At 44.1% G+C, this 8,024-nt stretch overlaps 1 protein-coding gene across 8 annotated transcripts in view; it reads right to left on the bottom strand.

Annotated features, from left to right (window-relative positions):
• RBMS3 (RNA binding motif single stranded interacting protein 3) overlaps positions 1 to 8,024 on the bottom strand; it is a 692,574-nt gene that overhangs the window by 583,198 nt on the left and 101,352 nt on the right. The gene's annotated exons all lie outside the window — the stretch shown is intronic.

Raw genomic sequence — 8,024 nt, 5'->3', positions numbered from 1 at the left:
CTTGCCTCCAGACCCCCCACATATACACCCCCCTCCAACATATCCTATTGCCCCCCACACACGGCCACACCCCCTTACAACTCCCCCCACACTCCCACTTACAACCATACCCCACACCTCCCGTACACAATATACAAGAGTAAGACTTTATTTTTAGTTATTATGCAATCACCTCTATATACAGTACAGAAACAAATTATGACAACAATATTTTTGCAATAAAATTAAAATATATTATAGTACATGTTTGATTTTTAGTATATGATTTGGTTTTTTTCAGGTTCCAAGATGGCAACCCTCCCCCTTCCAAAAGGAGTACTTCCACGGGGTAAGAGGAGGGACTTCTGGTGGCATAGGTCAGGGGTAAGGGGCAGGACTTCAAGTCCCAAGATGGTAACCAGGGGCTGGGGCACCTGTCAAGGGGCTGGGCTACTCTTGCAGCCCTTGACAGCTCCCCAGAACTCATTAAGCAGCCCTCCAGCCAAAATAATTGCCTGCCCCTGTCTTAGGACATCTTCAGCTGCGTATGTCCAGTTTTGAAGGATGCGAGCAGGCACGGATAAGCAGGGCATGATTGGTGCCATCCCAACCACAGCATGCTGCTGCTACATTGCAGAAACATGTCCATCATATCACCCTCCAGTAACTGTGGCTATGTAAGATTTTCCATTTTCACTCCTACCATTAGCCTAAGGCAGTGGTTCTCAACGTTTTTAGACTCAAAGCACCCCTTGTCAGATTTGAGGCTTCTTCCATAACTTTTGCGAACTGAGCACCTCATTTCAAAACTAATTCATATATTACAGTTTTTATCTCCTTGCAGGTGGGTCAGGCAGTGGGGGCTGAGTGTGCCTAAGCCTGCCCTTTTCTGCTTATCCCCTGACACTTGGAACCTGAGTGTATTCTTATTTGTTTATCTTCTCACATTTCCTGCCAAACCTTTCAAAGGCTCTCACAGCACCCCAGAGTGCCCCGGTACCCTGGTTGAGACTAGTTTAAAGGCATGGACAAACATAACCTTTTAAATGCTTTAGAAGGGAAGATGGAGCTGCCACTGGGAAGTACAAAGTAACCATTACGTCTGTATGATTCTTTAGTGCTAAAAAGTTAGCTAAGTCCCCCTAACTTCAACTCTGAAATTGAATGAAGTAGTATTAAAGTTGGAATGGTTTTGCTTGTATCACTAAAGATTCAACTATTACATCATAATAATTTAAATTGGTAGTATTTTATATCAGTAGAGTAGTAATGTCTATTTATATCAGGCATGGAGAAAATACTGGATCTGGCTGGCAGCCGGACTACATTCCCCAGCAGCCCCTGACCACACAGCCCCCAGACAGTCTCCATGGAGACCCTGGGAGTGCAGGGTTGTAACGGCATGGGGCCGCAGAACCAGGGCTCTGCCCCAGCCCAACCCCATGCTGTCATGGCCCTACTCTCATGTCCCCATGCTCCTGGGGTCTCCATGGAGACCAGCCAGGAGCCTCATGGGCAGGGCATGTGGCCAGGTGGGGAGTTGCTCTGGGGTCATGATCTTGTGGTGGTGACCGCACGGGCAGGACCGGGGCAGAACTGTTATTTGCTACCCACATGCCCGTGCAATGAGCATGGGTTCTGTGGGCAGAGGCATGCAAGGAATGGATCATTGCTCTGCCCAGGCCTCACCCCGTGTTGTCACCACCAGAAGATCCTAGGCCCAGCCCTGGACCAACTCCCTGCACAGCTCCTGGCCGGTCTCCTTGGAGACCCTGGAAGTGCAGGGGTGGGACAGCCTGGGGCCGTGAAAGCACAGGACTAAGCTGGGCCAGGGCAGAGCCCTCGTCCTGTGACCCTGTGCTGTCATGGCTCTGCGCTGTCACACCCCCATACCTCCAGGGTCCTCATAGAGACTGGCTAGGAGCCATGTGGGCCGGGGCTGCTGGGAAATGGAGCCTGCCACAGGCCCAATCTGGCCTGCAAGCCAGATTCTGCTCTCCCCAATCTATACCCTACTGACTGTCCTATACCACAGGCCCATGTAATTTGTCCAGTTTTAGGAGAATCAAGGAAGTAATTCTTTAGTAAATCATTCATGTTTTTAATACTGGCAGCTGCAGAAAGCTGCTCAGAGGAGTAGAAAGTTAAGGAGTAGTCCAGGGCTCAATGGATTATTGAGCAAAGTGCAAGTGAGATATAGTACAAGGTGCAATCAATGCAATTTACAACATGGCCTTGCATATTATAGGATTATTCCTGTTTAATTATACATATCTATTTCTTGAGCTAGTTAAGCATACTTATTCTGCCCTGACACTTTTCTGGTAAAATCTGTTTTTATGAGCCTTTATTATTTCTTCTGGAGAAGGCAACTGGCACATTAAAGCAATATTTTGATATGCAATATTTTAGTATCCCTCTTCATACTATAATATTATGAAAATTATGGCACCCAGCATAACTCACATTTTGCTTACAACATGACTTTCCAGAAGTCTTAATTGGTGAATTCCTGAAATAATAGTCTGCACAGTCAAAATTAGCAGGTAATACCTTTCCTTGCTCATCACCGCATGGTAGAAACAAAAAATAAACTGAGATATATAATATGTAGTACACATGGAGTAGGAATACTTTTACCCCTATTAGAATTTAGAATTAAAGTACACTGAAACCCATACCTCTTCATAGGATGTCTGTTGCTCCTATTATAAGCTACTTCCTGTATAACAAATAAGGAGTACTGGGTCCAAATGTATTCCATAACAATCCATTCTGACCCTGAATCAAATTACTTAAAGTCTATGTTACAGGCAAATTGTTTTATTATAGGTCACCATGTTACCAGCTGCTCATTTACCAGCTCCATTGTGCCTTTTCAGAGATAACAAAAAAAATTTAGCTGATTCACCTCATTGATGATTATTATTTTGCAGTTACATAAATTCCTTCACATGGTGGCTCACAAATTGCTTTACAAACCATGTCTTTGTACCACTACTGAAATGCAGCCTAATCATGAGATAGAGTATTGTAGATGCTTCCCTTTATCACGCCCACTTCTCTGCAAAGTGTCACAAAATCTTTACTGACCCTTCAAAACAGACAGAATCCCTGTTTTTAATATTTTGTCCAAAGGATCTATACCCATAAACTGTTTATAACTTAATGCACCTTCCTCAATAGAATGGAAGAGTTAAACCTGCTGATATTTGAATACAGTGGTCAACTAGAAATGCTACAAAATTATCAAAGTCTGAGAGGACTTTGCCACTCCTGAATATCTAAGGGAAGAAGTATACTTTGCACATACACTAAGAAACAGACAAAATGATACACATAACAGGAGTTTGCATTGATCCAGGAAATCTTAATCAATCTGTGCACGGCCACTACACCTGTTGTATTAACCCTGCTAAGGCTAATGGCTCAACCTTGCTCTCTGATCTATGCTGCCCTCTCTGGTATAAAGGGCCTGGATGAGGAGAAAGGGGCATAACTAAAGCACTGTCCTGGTTTGTTCAATCCTGACCCTGACACAGTACCTTTGACCAGTTGCAAACACCGCTACTTTAAGTAGTACTTGAAGCAGGTCACGGTTGCATCTCTACTGGGACACTAGGTAGCACGGAGACTCAAATGTTTTTTTTCTCTAAATCATTCTGAGCTCCTAAAGGATTTGACTCTTTCTTTCCAACTACCAACGCTGTTAGAACTGGACACACAGTATTCCAGCCTTTTGTAAAATTCAGCCACAGGATTTTGGTTGAAGACCTTCTGCAGAAGTCATTCCTATGGACTGGCACTACACTGCAAAACAATAATTTCCCTGCCATTCACTTGAATAAGTGATAAAGCCTTTGATAGGGTAATATGGAAACATAATTTAATGCTTTCTAATATAACACGCTACATGCTAGTTCACACACCACTTCCTAAGTGTGTAAATTCACCATGACATTGTAAAAAAACCCCACCCTTTATATCAATGAAGGTACAAACTTTCAAAAAGAGGGAAGAGAAGTTTAGGGGCAAGTGAGGCCATGCTCATTTCTCATCAAGCCATTTATTAAACTTCTGGCAACCAAGATAAGGCAAAGATTTATTATAACCAGAATGAAAAAGAAAAGGAAGTAGAGAATTGAGGGAGTAATGCTCATAGACAAAATATGTTTTTTCAGTAGTTGGGCACCATAGCTTTCTTGGGTGTCCTGATAACTTCAGAGTTCTTCAGGATGTAACACAACTTCCAAAATCATTTAGATGTTTTAGATTTAATTTCACAACTTGGGTCTTGAAATATTCAGTTATTATATTTAGAAGTAAATTGGAATTTAGAGATCTGTTTCTTTGTCAGATAGTATTGAAACATATCAACAACCTTTATAAAGGAAATCAGAAATTGGTAGATGGGACAAATCACTGCGCTCCTATGTTCTTTCTTCAATAGTCATTTTCATTAAAATTAATGTCCACAATATCTTACTTATTCTTAAAGCTTCTGTTGCCTATTCTAGTTCCTCTTTACCAAAGTGACAAGTTGTAACATGCTAAGGGCTTATTTACCCCTAACATAAATACCTTTCCTGAATTAAAAACACAGAGCTCACCCTCACCAAAGTACATTTAAAATTTCCTAACTTTATTTTTTGTCTGTATCATGTACCACTTGAAGGTTCCATCCAAGATGAAGTATCCCCTGTGCTATGTACTGTGGGAAGCTGGCACTTCCTCAAATAACATAGTAGTGGCAGGACTCCATCATTCCTTTACTGTAAGTTAAGACAGAGCATGATTGTATTGTCCCACAGACAGCTTGGGAAGCAGATTTGTAACTCAGGAAGTCAGTTGCTACTTTGGGAGGGACCTCCTTTGCTACTCTGGGAAGGACCTCCTTTATAGCTGGACCAAGGAAATACCTGGCATAGCAATATACTAGGCAATACAAGGGAGGCTGTAGCTACTTTCTGCTTCCTTCTCTCCAGCAACAGAACAGAAGGATCTAGCCACTCTGCTTATTTTCCCACAATACTCATCTCACTCGGTTTTGTTCATTTAAAACCTGGTCTGCAAAGAACCAAAAGTAAATAAATACACAAGAGGTGAGTAAGAAAAAGGGATATACAAATGAAAAGGCCAAGAAATTAACCCTGGCCTCCTAACTCCCAATCTAATGCTCTGTCCACTAAACCACACAGCTCTTTATCACCACTAAACCGTGTTCACTTACAACAGTTCACTTGCATCAGTCCAGATGTTCTCAAAGTTTAACAGAGCGAAATGGGGCAGTCAGTGAGTTTGGCTCTTTATATAAATTATTGAATTTAACAATAATGAACACAAGCATTTGCTGATCTTCTGGTAATTTATCAAAGAGAAATACTATTCCCCAATAATAATCTCCATGTTTTAATTAAAATAAGTATGGACCTGCAAGGGAGGAGCTACCATTTCAACCTCCTGATGCAGCTAATGTGTATCTGGCAAGGTGGAGGATCTCTGACATCTATTTCTAATATGGATGTAAATGATTATATCAGGGGCAAGGCAGTAGGTGAATTATCTTTCCTGAAAATGGAGTGACTTAATTTAGACTGCTGCTTCGACAAGTTAATTTTCTACACTTTATAAGCTTCATTACAATTATCCACAAATTGTTGTTCTCATTCTTCTTTAGGCCAAGTCAGTTTACTGGAATAACTGACACTAGATGAGGTTATCATTAAGATAATCTATCTTCAAGCAAACACTAATAATCTGCATATATGAGAAAGGTCTTATTATCTCTCATTTCCAAGCTGTACATTGACACCAGAGCTTCCTCATTTAATATACTTAATAAATGATGCTAGTTTAGCAGCAGTAGCTATGAAATGAGCAGCTTAAAGCTCCTTAATGTGTGTGACAGTTCTAGTAAACTATTTTATCCAAAGTGAGTCCACACTTACATTGATCATAGGAAACACATTTAGTAAGAAGCTTTGAATACCAAGATGCAAGAAATTCAAGAGAAAAGCCTTATTATAGCAGCATCTGTTAATGCCATTTTAGATTGGTGCCCCCTATGCTACACTTGGAAGGGCTTGCTAAGTTAATTTCAATTTTCAGGGGTGTACTTGGTGAACACCCCTGAAACATGGAAGATGCTGAATTTTAGCCACTTTTGGATTTTAAACTTCATTGCAGAACAACAAGGAAGGTTTTTTTGGCCTCCCTGCCTTCCATCGACACCTCCAGGGAAGGAATTCTACCGATCAACATATCAAAGAGCTCCTCAACACAGCTCACAAAGACACTCTCATGGACCCAGAGGGACAAACTTCCATCTTCAGTTCCCTCTGTGCAAAAATGAAGTTTATTTCCTACCTATGGGGACTTTTTACCATCTTGTACCATCTACACTTTTCCCAGAGCCTGACGAAGGGACTTTGATCCCAAAAGCTTGCAGAAAAGGACAATTTTCTTGCCATTTTCCAGTTGGTCTAATAAAAGGTATCATTTTGGAACCACAAGTTCTAGTTTTTTTGTGTGTCTTTCAATTTTCAGGCATTTGAAAATAAACAGTAGTGCACGTTACTAAGGCTAGGGATAAAAGTTACACACAAACTATTTTAAGTGATCAGAAACTAGTTTAAACCTGTAACAGAACAGAAGTTCAGTGCACATAAACTAGTTTCAAACTGGCTGAAACCGGTTGAATGTAGCATCAGACTTAACTCATTGAGGTCAAATTCTGTCCCAGACCCCTTCCTGGTTTAAGTTAAATCAGAGTCCCCTAGTATCCCAGCACACTCTCCAGCCCTGGGCTCTCTAGCAGGGGCATAGTCAGACACTGCCCCCCACAAGATAAAACCAGCCCCAGCAGCAGCATGAAGTGAATGGAGATGGAGGGGGATTTAATTCTCCCTTCTGTCCCCTTTCTCACCAGCACAGCCCCAAGCTGGGTCTGTTTGGCCAGGATACAACAGTCCATGGGCAGGGGCATGACCAGACACGAGCCCAGCATAGCCCCCTGAGATGGAAAGAGCAGAAAGGGGGTTTATGCCTCTCTCTATCCCCACTCCCTCTGGGGGACTGCAGCCGGGGTCTGCCAGCCATGGCCACCACCTCTGCCACTTACACCCAGCCAAGCAGATAACGGCTGTGGTTTCCCAGAGGGAGAAGGGACAGAGGAGGGGAATAAACCCTCTCCTTGCCCCCTTTGCCTCAGGAGACTATGCTGGCCGGTGTCTGGCCATGTGTGCCCCTGCTACTGGAACAGCAAAGGGACAGTGACCCTGATAGGGTAGCAGCCTCTGTGATGGTGTCCTGGGGAGTACAAACCTCTTCCTGCTAGAGAGGCTGCACTGTAGGTGGGAGCAGGGCAGGCAGAGGTGCAGCTTGTGTGGGGTGAATGGCAGCAACAGTAGGGCTCAGAGGGATGGCTATGGGGGCAAAGCCAAATGTTGGGGTCACCATAACCCCCACAAAACCCTCCTAGCTGCCATTTGCCCTACACAGTCTGTGGCAGTGCAGCCCTCAACCAGGAAGAGGCTTGGACTCCCTGGGACACCATCACAGGGGCTGCTGCCCCCCATCAGGGTCTCTCCCCCCTTGTCAGTCCAGTGGCAGGGGCATGGACAGATGCTGGTTGGCATGGCTCCTGAGGCGAAGGCATGGTCCATCGCCAGCATGACCCCTGAGGCCTTCATCCATCCTGTCTCCCTCTGGGGAACCCCAGCTGGGGTCTGCCTAGTCGGGTGTGAGCTGTGGAGGTGGCAGCCAGGGCTGGCAGACTGACTGCAGTTCCCTGGTGGGAGAGGGGAAATAAAACCCCTCCCTGCCCCCTTTGCCTCAGGGGGCCACACTAGTCAGTCTCTGGCCATACTTCCACCCCTGCCACTGCAGTAATGAGGTAGGGACAACCCTGACATGGGCTGCTGCACCCCAGCCAGGCAGATCCCAGCTTGAGTCCATGCTAATGGGACAGGGAAGGGAGGGGAGAATTATACCCTCCCCCTCCCTGTTTGCTTGAGGCTACTGCTGGGGCTGCCCATGCCCCCTGA

The sequence above is a fragment of the Alligator sinensis genome, unplaced genomic scaffold (genome assembly GCF_000455745.1).
Source record: "Alligator sinensis unplaced genomic scaffold, ASM45574v1 scaffold181_1, whole genome shotgun sequence".
Taxonomy (NCBI): domain Eukaryota; kingdom Metazoa; phylum Chordata; order Crocodylia; family Alligatoridae; genus Alligator; species Alligator sinensis.
Note: the sequence above shows the minus strand (reverse complement) of the source record. Positions and strands in the feature narration are given on the sequence as shown.